Source organism: Arachis stenosperma, chromosome 9 (assembly GCF_014773155.1).
Source record: "Arachis stenosperma cultivar V10309 chromosome 9, arast.V10309.gnm1.PFL2, whole genome shotgun sequence".
Taxonomy (NCBI): Eukaryota; Viridiplantae; Streptophyta; class Magnoliopsida; order Fabales; family Fabaceae; genus Arachis; species Arachis stenosperma.
This window is the reverse complement of record NC_080385.1, coordinates 94076140-94089066: the sequence shown is the minus strand read 5'-3', so window position 1 is coordinate 94089066 and position 12927 is coordinate 94076140. Positions and strand designations below refer to the sequence as shown.

At 43.0% G+C, this 12927-nt stretch overlaps 1 non-coding gene across 1 annotated transcript; it reads left to right on the top strand.

Moving 5' to 3' along the window:
- The first annotated feature begins 12337 nt into the window (after nucleotides 1–12337).
- Nucleotides 12338–12445, top strand: LOC130952630 (small nucleolar RNA R71). The gene has a single exon (XR_009074808.1). It is a non-coding gene; the product is annotated as a small nucleolar RNA R71 (small nucleolar RNA).
- The last annotated feature ends 482 nt before the right edge of the window (nucleotides 12446–12927 follow it).

Genomic DNA, 12927 nt, shown 5'->3' with positions numbered 1-12927 from the left:
GAAGACGACCCGAGGTTTAAATACTCGGTTAACAATTTTTAAGGGGTTTGTTACTTGTGACAACCAAAACATTTGTACGAAGGGATTTCTTCGGTTTAGAGACTATATCTACAACGCGACTGTATTTATGAACTTCTTTACTAGCAAAAATCCTAACGTCAGACTTGGCCAAGAAGTTTTTAGACAGATTCTCCATCCAAAAAGACAAGGCTAAACATGCCCCCAAGTCTATTAGGAATCAGGCAAGGAGAATGGGAAAGTCTCCGCAACTACATGGAAAGATTCAACAAAATGTGCCTAGACATACAGAGCTTACCAATAGAGGCTGCCATTATGGGCCTCATCAATGGCTTGCGAGAAGGACCTTTTAGTCAATCTATATCCAAAAAATACCCCACATCTCTGAACGAAGTACAAGAACGAGCAGGGCAGTATATCAACAACGAGGAAAACTCTCGGCTAGGAGAGACCTCAAAATCCGGATTCACCTCTCGGGATAAAGACAAAGAGTTCAAAAAGAAGGAAGATCGACATGGAGAAAAAACTAAAAAATACCACAATTACACCCCTCTTCGGGTGTCCCTTGTGGATGTCTACAGAGAGGTTTGCCACACTGAGAAAATACCTCCAGCTCGACCACTCAAAGGCAAACAAGGAGGAGGAAATCGAGGCGAATGTTGTGAGTATCATCGCATCCGCGGGAACCACACCAACAAATGTTTTGACTTAAAAAATGTCATAGAAAAGCTAGTAAGAGAGGGGAAGCTAGATCGGTATCTGGCCGGCCGGGACGATCAGCAAAGAAAAAGAAGAAGGGAAGAAGATGTTGGACGAAACAAGCGGTCACCTCGCACACCAGAAAGACACATCCACATGATACACGGCGGATTTGTGGGAGGAGGAGTCTCCAAATCATCTCGCAAAAGATATCTTAAAGACGTATATCATATCGAGGGGAAGGAGGAAGCACCCGACATTCCCGCGATTACCTTCACCAGAGAAGACGCATCCGGTATAATCTCAGGACACGACGATCCCATGGTCATCACTGTTATACTGGCGAATGCAAATCTCCACCGCACACTGATAGACCAAGGGAGCTCTGCCGACATCTTGTTCAAAACAGCTTTCGACAAGCTCGGCTTGGAAGAAAAAGAACTCAGAGCATATCCGAACAGCCTGTTCGGACTAGGAGACACCCCGGTTCAACCGCTCGGATACATCTTGCTACACACAACCTTTGGAAAAGGAAACCAGTAAAGAACACTCAAAATAGATTACATCATGGTCGACGTAAGTTGAACCTACAACAACTTAATAGGTCGAACAACATTGAATCAGCTTGGCACAATAGTCTCGACTCCGCATCTATACATGAAATTCCCAACTGTAGAAAGGATAGCTACAATAAAGGCAGATCAGAAGACGGCGCGCCGCTTTTACCATGAAAGTTTAAACCTCAGAAGTAGAGGAGAAGAATTCCACATAATCGAACTCGGTGGAGTTCAGAGGCGGGAAGAACTCCGCCCACAACCCGAAGGTGAAATAGAAAAAGTCTAGATCGGGGACACCCCGGACAAAATGACCAATATCGGTACAATCTTAAAAGGAGACATAAAAAATTCACTCATACAGTTCTTACGATATAACGTCGACCTCTTTGTGTGGAAGGCCGAAGACATGCCAGGCATAGACCCCAAGTTAATGTGCCACAAGCTAGTAGTCTACCTAGGATTTCGGCCAGTGCAACAGAGGCGTAGAAAGCTCGGACCACAATGCTCTCAAGCTGTGGAAGAGCAAATACAGGCTCTACTGGAGGCAGGGTTCATAAGGGAAGTCAAATACCCACTATGGCTGGCCAACATCGTCTTGGTGAAAAAATCAAACTGGAAATGGCGAATGTGCACCGACTACACTGATCTCAACAAAGCCTACCCAGAAGATCCTTATCCACTCCCAAGTATCGACGCTTTGGTAGATGCCTCCTCCGGATATAAATACCTCTCATTTATGGACGCATACTCGGGATACAATCAAATCCCAATGTATCCATCCGACCAAGAAAAAACATCCTTCTTGACCCCAAAAGCAAACTACTACTACATCGTCATGCCTTTTGGTCTTAAAAATGCGGGGGCTACTTGTTAGAAATTAATGAATAAGGTCTTTTTGGATCACATCAGAAAAATCATGGAAGTCTACATGGACGACATGCTGATAAAAACACAAAATTAAGAGATGCTACTGTCCAATCTGACCTAAGTATTCGACACTATAAGACAGCATGGCATGCGACTCAATCCCGCAAAATGCACCTTCGCAGTAGAAGCTGGCAAATTCTTGGGTTTCATGCTCACACAAAGAGGAATCGAAGCAAACGCAGACAAATTCCGGGCCATACTCGATATGAAGAGTCCGACTTATGTCAAAGAGGTACAACAACTCAACGGGAGGTTAGCAGCCTTTTCCAACTTTCTAGCTGGATCAACAATAAGATCCCTTCCCTTCTACGCCATTCTAAGGAAAGGAAAGAAGTTCGAATGGACAACAGAGTGCGAGCAAGCCTTCCAAGATTTCAAAAAGTTCCTGGGACAGCCACCTATCCTAACTCGGCCACGGGAAGGATAACCACTCGTATTGTACCTCGCGGTAAGAAGTCGGGCAGTGGCCTCAGCACTAGTCCAAGAAGATGACAAAGGACAACAACCCGTATACTTCATCAGTAAAGCATTACAAGGGGCCGAGCTGAACTACCAAAAAATAGAAAAGTTTACCTACACTCTCATACTAACATCTCGACGACTCCGTCCATACTTCTAAGCCCACACCATTAGGGTTCGAACCAACCAGCCCATAAAAGGAATTTTATAGAAAACAGACCTGGCAAGCAGAATTTTGCAATGGGCAGTCGAGTTATCCGAATTCGATCTTCACTACGAAGCTCGGACAGCCATCAAATCACAATACCTGGCCGACTTCATTGCAGAATTTACAGACACACCGAAAATCCCCACAGTATGGAATCTCTACGTGGATGGTTCCTCAAATAAAATCGGAAGCGGCGCAGGTGTGATAATTGAAAGCGACCAAGGAACCCAAATTGAACTCTCCATTAAATTTGGGTTTCCTGCCTCAAACAACCAAGTGGAATATGAGGCACTGCTAGCGGGTTTGAAGCTGGCTAAGGAGGTCGGAGCTCAAAAGCTTATCGTCTTCAACGACTCATAGGTATTCACTTCGCAAATAGTAGGAAGCTACCAAGCCAAGGATCCCACCATGAAAAAGTACTTGGACAAAACCAGGGAATAGCTCAGACAAATCGGAGAATGTGAGATCCGTCACATACCCCGAGAACAGAATGCCCGAGCTGATGCACTCTCAAAATTAGCCAGCATCAAACCAGGGGGCAACAATAGAAGCCTCATCCAAGAAATTCTGCAGAATCCATCAATCACGGAAGAAGAAAAAATCCTGGCCATAACAGGTCAGGATCAAGGTTGGATGACTCCCATAATTAACTACCTCAAAACAAAAGCACTCTCCACAGGGAAAAAAGAGGCAAAGAGGTTGAAACGGGAGGCATAATACTACACTATCATAAACAATACTCTATACAAAAGAGGGATTTCAATACTGTTTCGAGGGTTACCTGAAACTGTAGGTCGATCTCAGACGAGATCTTCCGTGCTGGTCGGAGCTATTGTGTCCAACTTGTTAGATTTGATGGTGGTACTGATCCTTCGTCCCCGGAGGGTGGGGGTGCCTGCAAGGGACTCCGATGCTTAAGTTAGCAAGGGTATTAAGCAAGTATTGAGTAGAATTGGAGTATGAGTTATACCTGGGTGCTCTAGTGTATTTATAATGGTGTAGAGAGACCTTCCTTAGATAAGATAAGTTAGTTATCTTATCTTATCTTTATCTTCGGGCGAGGTCATCTTATCTTTAAAGGAACCGCCTTTATCTTTATAGGCTTGAGCTGCCCTTGGATTCGGGTCGTGTTCCTCTGTTTGGGCCCTTTACTGGGCTTTCCTGGTAGTTTGGCCGAGCTCTTTGAGAAGAGGTCGGATTGTCCTGACCTAAAGAGGTTGGTCGCTTTACCGGTAGAACTTCCTGGGTCGGACAGCTCGACCCAGGGTATGAACAGTGTCCCTGCTCGAGCTCGGTCTTCCTTTTGAGGTCGAGTCTTTGGTCTTAGGATTTTGGTCCTTCTCGGGTGAAGCCGAACTCGAGCATTTTGTCGATTTTATCCTTGTAGAGTTCCTTTCTGAATGCGGAACATTTCTGTTCCGTTTCCTCTGAAAGCGCGTGCTTTTGCATTAGTGTCCTGGCCTTGGGAATGCGCGAGGGTTTTCAATGCCCTCATTAATTGGTTTTTGATGCTCCGTTTCTCTTGGCCTTTATTTTGAATTTTATTCTCGAGAAACGTTTTTCTCTTCTCTTGCTTTTTGCTATAACTCCCCTTTTTCTTCTCTCCTTCTGTTTTCATCTTTACATTTTTGCGTTCGCAACGTTGTTTGGTGATCGTACATGCTTTTTTTGCTTTCGACGGCCATTCCTAATTTCTTCGTCTTCAACTTCCTTCCGTACCCTTCTCCTTTTCCAGGTTGGTTTTGATTTTTCTTTCGTCGTCTATATCTACTGCTCTGTTTTTGATTCTTTGATGAAGTTCTGATTTTGACTGTGTGCATGTTGGAAAGCTTGAATCTTTTCATGTTATAATGCTGGGTTTATCACTGTGATGCATGTTTTCTGGTTTTTTTTTTACCTTATGTATGCTTTTGGGTGGATTTTCCTGGTTTGGCTTGTTTAGGGCTTCGTATGCTACCGCTGCTTTCTGAACAGTTGTTTTTAAGAAAGGTTGCTCCTTTTGATGGCTTTTGTCCTGTTGATTTCTTTTCTTTGATGGAGACGATGTTTTTTCTTTGATTTTCGCCTTTTTCTTCTCGGGACGCTGTCTTGTTGGGAGAGGGTTATTTTCTCTGCCGAGGGTTTCATTTTTAGCTTTTGTAGATTTTTTCTGAGACTTTACTCAGTCATTGCCTCCAAAGGATGCCCCTGGACCTTGGTGTGCATCTTGGGATCTTCTTTTTACTGTTTGTGAGCTCGAAGTCGCGTTGTTCGAGTTGCTTTCGTATTGCCCGAATTTGTTTTTTTGGGTTAGTAATCTGTTTCCTTTTCTTTGTTTGTAGGATTAGTTGGCCATGTCATCTCGCAAAAATATTGTCGAGGCGTCCTCTAAGGTTCCTGAGGGGATGTCCGACTGGTTGGACTCCCTTGTGTTGCTATGTGTATCTCTAGCTAATTTGGAGTTCTGTGCGGAGCTTAGGAAGCACCCGATTCTGACAACAGGGTCTGCTTTCCTGTTCCGACCTAGGGGGAGCGTCCTTTCTTTTATGCATATGATTTCTTTTTTAGCCAGATGAACATTACCCTTCCCTTTACTCCCTTTGAGACCGACCTGTTGTGGTCTTGTAATGTAGCCCCATCTCAGCTTCATCCGAAATCTTGTGGTTTTATTAAGATTTTTTAGCTGGTTTGTCATGAATTCGATGTGACGCCATCTTTAACTCTTTTCCTGTATCTGTTTGTGTTGACCAAGCCTGGAACTACCAAAAAGAAAGCTTCTTGGATTTCTTTTAGGTCGGCCCAGGGACATAAGGTTTTTTCCATGTACGATGAGTCTTTCCGAGATTTTAAGAATTACTTTTTCAAGATCCGAGCTGTTGAAGGAGCTCGTCTTTTCTTTTCGGATGAGAACGGCGAGCCTCGTTTTCCTTTAGAACGGCAGAGGAATGTAGTGGTATCTAGGTATACCTGGGAGATATTAGACGAGGTTGAGCAGGCTTTTGTAGCTGCTTTGGAGGATATTTTGGGGGAACCTCCTCATCTTGAGACCAAGAGATTTTTGGGGGATCCATCCTTGATCCGTACTGTGCTGGGCATTATAAACTGTGTCTCCATTTGTTTTGTTTTCTGCCTTCTTTTTTGGTTTGTAAGCTGATATGTATTGTTTTTTTTTCAGAGATGTCGAAGAACAATGACTCGCTGAAGGCTTTTAAGAAGGCGAGGAAGGCTACCACAGCTCAAAATGTCCCGGCCAAGGTGGTTGGAGAAGGGTGGTGCACGAAATTGTGATCATCAATGGCGCCATCAACATGGTACGCTCATTGCAATCTCAACTCTTCATCACAACTCCGCACAACTAACCAGCAAGTGCACTAGGTCGTCCAAGTAATAAACCTTACGCGAGTAAGGGTCGATCCCACGGAGATTGTTGGTATGAAGCAAGCTATGGTCACCTTGTAAATCTTAGTCAGGCAGACTCAAATGGTTATGAATGATATACGAATAAAACATAAAGATAAAGATAGAGATACTTATGTAATTCATTGGTGGGAATTTCAGATAAGCGCATGAAGATGCTGTGTCCCTTCCGTCTCTCTGCTTTCCTACTGTCTTCATCCAATCCTTCTTCCTCCTTTCCATGGCAAGCTTATGCAAGGGTTTCACCGTTGTCAATGGCTACCTCCCATCCTCTCAGTGGAAATGTTCAACGCACCCTGTCACGGCACGGCTATCCATCTGTCGGTTCTCGATCAGGCCGGAATAGAATCCATTGATTCTTTTGCGTCTGTCACTAACGCCCCGCCCTCAGGAGTTTGAAGCACGTCACAGTCATTCAATCATTGAATCCTACTCAGAATACCACAGACAAGGTTAGACCTTCCGGATTCTCTTGAATGCCGCCATCAGTTCTTGCCTATACCACGAAGATTCCGGTTAAGAAATCCAAGAGATAAACATTAGAGCCTTGTTTGCTTGTAGAACAGAAGTGGTTGTCAGGCACTCGTTCATAGGTGAGAATGATGATGAGTGTCACATAATCATCACATTCATCATGGTCTTGGGTGCAAATGAATATCTTAGAACAAGAACAAGCGGAATTGAATAGAAGAACAATAGTAATTGCATTAATACTCGAGGTACAGCAGAGCTCCACACCTTAATCTATGGTGTGTAGAAACTCCACCATTGAAAATACATAAGAACAATGTCTAGGCATGGCCGTGAGGCCAGCCTCCAATGATCTAAGAACTAGATGTCAAAAAATTAAAATACAATAGTAAAAGGTCCTACTTATAGAAAACTAGTAGCCTAAGATGAGTAAATGACATAAAAATCCACTTCCGGGCCCACTTGGTGTGTGCTTGGGCTGAGCAATGAAGCATTTTCGTGTAGAGACTCTTCTTGGAGTTAAACGCCAGCTTTTGTGCCAGTTTGGGCGTTTAACTCCCACTTTGGTGCCAGTTCCGGCGTTTAACGCTGGAATTTCTGAAGGTGACTTTGAACGCCGGTTTGGGCCATCAAATCTTGGGCAAGGTATAAACTATCATATATTGCTGGAAAGCCCAGGATGTCTAATTTCCAAAGCCGTTGAGAGCGCGCCAATTGGGCTTTTGTAGCTCCAGAAAATCCACTTCGAGTGCAGGGAGGTCAGAATCCAACAGCATCTGCAGTCCTTTTCAGTCTCTGAATCAGATTTTTGCTCAGGTCCCTCAATTTCAGCCAGAAAATACCTGAAATCACAGAAAAACACACAAACTCATAGTAAAGTCCAGAAAAGTGAATTTTAACTAAAAACTAATAAAAATATACTAAAAACTAACTAAATCATACTAAAAACATACTAAAAACAATGCCAAAAAGCGTACAAATTATCCGCTCATCACAACACCAAACTTAAATTGTTGCTTGTCCTCAAGCAACTGAAAATCAAACAAGATAAAAAGAAGAGAATATGCAATGAATTACAAAAACATCTATGAAGATCAGTATTAATTAGATGAGCGGGGCTTTTAGCTTTTTGCCTCTGAACAATTTTGGCATCTCACTCTATCCTTTGAAACTCAGAATGATTGGCTTCTTTAGGAACTCAGAATCCAGATAGTGTTATTGATTCTCTTAGTTAAGTATGATGATTCTTGAACACAGCTACTTTATGAGCCTTGGCCATGGCCCAAAGCACTCTGTCTTCCAGTATTACCACCGGATACATTCATGCCACAGACACATAATTGGGTGAACCTTTTCAGATTGTGACTCAGCTTTGCTAAAGTCCCCAATTAGAGGTGTCCAGGGTTCTTAAGCACACTCTTTTTGCCTTGGATCACAACTTTATTTCTTTTTTTTTTCTTTTCTTTTTTTCTTTTTTTTTCGTCTCTTTTCTCTCTTTTTTTTTTGTATTCACTGCTTTTTCTTGCTTCAAGAATCATTTTTATGAATTTTCAGATCCTCAGTAACATGTCTCCTTTTTCATCATTCTTTCAAGAGCCAACATTCATGAATCACAAATTCAAAAGACATATGCACTATTTAAGCATGCATTCAGAAAACAAAAGTGTTGCCACCACATCAAAATAATTAAACTGTTAAAAAATTCAAAATTCATGCAATTCTTTTTCTTTTTCAATTAAGAACATTTTTTTTCATTTAAGAGAGGTGATGGATTCATAGGACATTCATAACTTTAAGGCATAGACACTAAGACACTAATGATCATAAGACACAAACATGGATAAACATAAGCATGAAAATTCGAAAAACAAGAAAATAAAGAACAAGGAGATTAAAGAACGGGTCCACCTTAGTGATGGCGGCTTGTTCTTCCTCTTGAAGGTCTTATGGAGTGCTTGAGCTCCTCAATGTCTCTTCCTTGTCTTTGTTGCTCCTCTCTCATGATTCTTTGATCTTCTCTAATTTCATGGAGGAGGATGGAATGTTCTTGGTGCTCCACCCTTAGTTGTCCCATGTTGGAACTCAATTCTCCTAGGGAGGTGTTTAGTTGCTCCCAATAGTCTTGTGGAGGAAAGTGTATCCCTTGAGGCATCTCAGGGGTCTCATGATGAGAGGGGTCTCTTGTTTGCTCTTTCCTTTTCTTAGTGATGGGCTTATCCTCATCAATGGGGGTGTCTCCTTCTATGTCAACTCTAACTGAATAACAGAGGTGACAAATGAGGTGAGGAAAGGCTAACCTTGCTAAGGTGGAGGACTTGTCCGCCACCTTATAGAGTTCTTGGGCTATAACCTCATGAACTTCCACTTCTTCTCCAATCATGAAGCTATGAATCATGATGGCCCAGTCTAGAGTAACTTCGGACCGGTTGCTAGTGGGAATGATTGAGCGTTGGATAAACTCCAACCATCCTCTAGCCACGGGCTTGAGGTCATGCCTTCTTAGTTGAACCGGCTTCCCTCTTGAATCTCTCTTCCATTGGGCGCCCTCTTCACAAATGTCAGTGAGGACTTGGTCCAACCTTTGATCAAAGTTGACCCTTCTAGTGTAAGGATGTTCATCTCCTTGCATCATAGGCAAATTGAATGCCAACCTTACATTTTCCGGACTAAAATCCAAGTATTTTCCCCGAACCATAGTAAGCCAATTCTTTGGATCCGGGTTCACACTTTGATCATGGTTCTTGGTGATCCATGCATTGGCATAGAACTCTTGAACCATTAAGATTCCGACTTGTTGAATGGGGTTGGTAGGAATTTCCCAACCTCTTCTTCGGATCTCATGTCGGATCTCCGGATATTCACTCTTTTTGAGTGAGAAAAGGACCTCGGAGATCACCTTCTTCAAGGCCACAACTTCATAGAAGTGGTCTTGATACACCCTTGAGATGAATCTCTCCATCTCCCATGACTCGGAGGTAGAAGCTTTTGCCTTCCCTTTCCTCTTTCTAGAGGTTTCTCCGGCCTTGGATGCCATAAATGGTTATGGAAAAACAAAAAGCAATGCTTTTACAACACCAAACTTAAAAGGTTTGCTCGTCCTCGAGCAAAAGAAGAGAGAAGAGAGTAGAAGAAGAAGAAATGAGGAAGAAGGGAATGGCTTTGTGTTCGGCCAAAGAGGGGGAGAAGTGGTGTTTAGGTTGTGTGAAAATGAAGGAGTGAAGATGGGTATATATAGGAGTGGGGGAAGGGTTATGGTTCGGCTATGGGAGGGTGAGTTTGGGAGGGAAAGTGGTTTGAATTTGAAGGTGAGTTAGGTGGGGTTTTATGAAGGATGGATGTGAGTGGTGAAGAGAAAGATGGGATTTGATAGGTGAAGGGTTTTTGGGAAAGAGGTGTTGAGGTGATTGGTGAATGGGTGAAGAAGAGAGAGAGTGGTAGGGTTGGTGGGGATCCTGTGGGGTCCACAGATCCTGAGGTGTCAAGGAAAAGTCATCCCTGCACCAAATGGCATGCAAAAATGTGTTTTGAGCCAATTCTGGCGTTAAACGCCAGGCTGGTGCCCATTTCTGGCGTTTAACGCCAGGTTCTTGCCCTTTTTTGGCGTTTAACGCCAGTCTGGTGCCCCTTTCTGGCGTTAAACGCCCAGAATGGTGCCAGACTGGGCGTTAAACGCCCACCTGCTAGCCTTACTGGCGTTTAAACGCCAGTAGGTTCTTCCTCCAAGGTGTGCTGTTTTTCTTCCTGTTTTTCATTCTATTTTTGCTTTTTCAATTGATTTTGTGACTTCTCATGATCATCAACCTACAAAATAAAATAAAATAACAAAGGAAAATATGTAAAATATAACATTGGGTTGCCTCCCAACAAGCGCTTCTTTAATGTCAGTAGCTTGACAGAGGGCTCTCATGGAGCCTCACATTTTCTCAGAGCAATGTTGGAACCTCCCAACACCAAACTTAGTGTTTGAATGTGGGGGTTCAACACCAAACTTAGAGTTTGGTTGTGGTCTCCCAACACCAAACTTAGAGTTTGACTGTGGGGGCTCTGTTTGACTCTGATTTGAGAGAAGCTCTTCATGCTTCCTTTCCATGGTGACAGAGGGATATCCTTGAGCCTTAAACACAAAGGATTCTTCATTCACTTGAATGATCAGTTCACCTCCATCAACATCAATCACAGCCTTTGCTGTGGCTAGGAAGGGTCTGCCAAGGATGATGGATTCATCCATGCACTTCTCAGTCTCTAGGACTATGAAATCAGCAGAGATGTAATGGTCTTCAATCTTTACCAGAACATCCTCTACAAGTCCATAAGCTTGTTTTCTTGAATTGTCTGCCATCTCTAGTGAGATTCTTGCAGCTTGTACCTCAAAGATCCCTAGCTTCTCCATTACAGAGAGAGGCATGAGGTTTACACTTGACCCTAAGTCACACAGAGCCTTCTTGAAGGTGATGGTGCCTATGGTACAAGGTAGTGAAAACTTCCCAGGGTCTTGTCTCTTTTGAGGTAATTTCTGCCTAGACAAGTCAGCCAGTTCTTTGGTGAGCAAAGGAGGGTTGTTCTCCCAAGTCTCATTTCCAAATAACTTGTCATTTAGCTTCATGATTGCTCCAAGGTATTTAGCAACTTGCTCTTCAGTGACATACTCATCCTCTTCAGAGGAGGAATACTCATCAGAGCTCATGAAAGGCAGAAGTAAGTCCAATGGAATCTCTATGGTCTCATTTTGAGCCTCAGATTCCCATGGTTCCTCATTGGGGAACTCACTGGAGGTCAGTGCACGCCCATTGAGGTCTTCCTCAGTGGCGTTCACTTCCTCTCCTTCCTCTCCAAATTCGGCCATGTTGATGGCCTTGCACTCTCCATTTGGATTTTCTTCTGTATTGCTTGGAAGAGTACTAGGAGGGAGTTCAGTAATTTTCTTGCTCAGCTGCCCCACTTGTGCCTCCAAATTCCTAATGGAGGACCTTGTTTCAGTCATGAAACTTTGAGTGGTTTTGATTAGATCAGAGACCATGGTTGCTAAGTCAGAGTGGTTCTGCTTAGAATTCTCTGTCTGTTGCTGAGAAGATGATGGAAAAGGCTTGCCATTGCCAAACCTGTTTCTTCCACCATTATTGTTGTTGAAACCTTGCTGAGGTCTCTCTTGATTCTTCTATGAGAGATTTGGGTGATTTCTCCATGAAGAATTATAGGTGTTTCCATAGGGTTCTCCTAGGTAATTCACCTCTTCCATTGAAGGGTTCTCAGGATCATAAGATTCTTCTTCAGATGAAGCATCCTTAGTACTTCTTGGTGCATTTTGCATTCCAGACAGACTTTGAGAAATCAAATTGACTTGTTGAGTCAATATTTTATTCTGAGCCAATATGGCATTCAGAGTATCAATCTCAAGAACTCCTTTCTTCTGATTAGTCCCATTGTTCACAGGATTCCTTTCAGAAGTGTACATGAATTGGTTATTTGCAACCATTTCAATTAGCTCTTGAGCTTCTGTAGGCGTCTTCTTCAGATGAAGAGATCCTCCAGCAGAGCTATCCAAAGACATCTTTGATAGTTCAGAGAGACCATCATAGAAAATACCTATGATGCTCCATTCAGAAAGCATATCAGAGGGGCACTTTCTGATTAGTTGTTTGTATCTTTCCCAAGCTTCATAGAGGGATTCTCCATCCTTCTGTCTGAAGGTTTGGACTTCCACTCTAAGCTTACTCAATTTTTGAGGTGGAAAGAACTTTGCCAAGAAAGCATTGACTAGCTTTTCCCAAGAGTTCAGGTTTCTTTAGGTTGTGAGTCCAACCATATCCTAGCTCTGTCTCTTACAGCAAAAGGGAATAGCATAAGTCTGTAGACTTCAGGGTCAACCCCATTAGTCTTGACAGTGTCACAGATTTGCAAGAATTCAGCTAAGAACTGATGAGGATCTTCCAATGGAAGTCCATGGAACTTGCAATTCTGTTGCATTAGAGAAACTAATTGAGGCTTAAGGTCAAAGTTGTTTGCTCCAATGGCAGGGATAGAGATGCTTCTCCCATAGAAGTCGGGAGTAGGTGCAGTAAAGTCACCCAGCACCTTCCTTGCATTATTTGCATTGTTGTTATTTTCGGTTGCCATGTCTTCTTTGAAGATTTCTGTTAGGTTCTCTGTAGAGAGTTGTGCCTTAGCTTCTCTTAGCTTTCGCTTCAAGGTCCT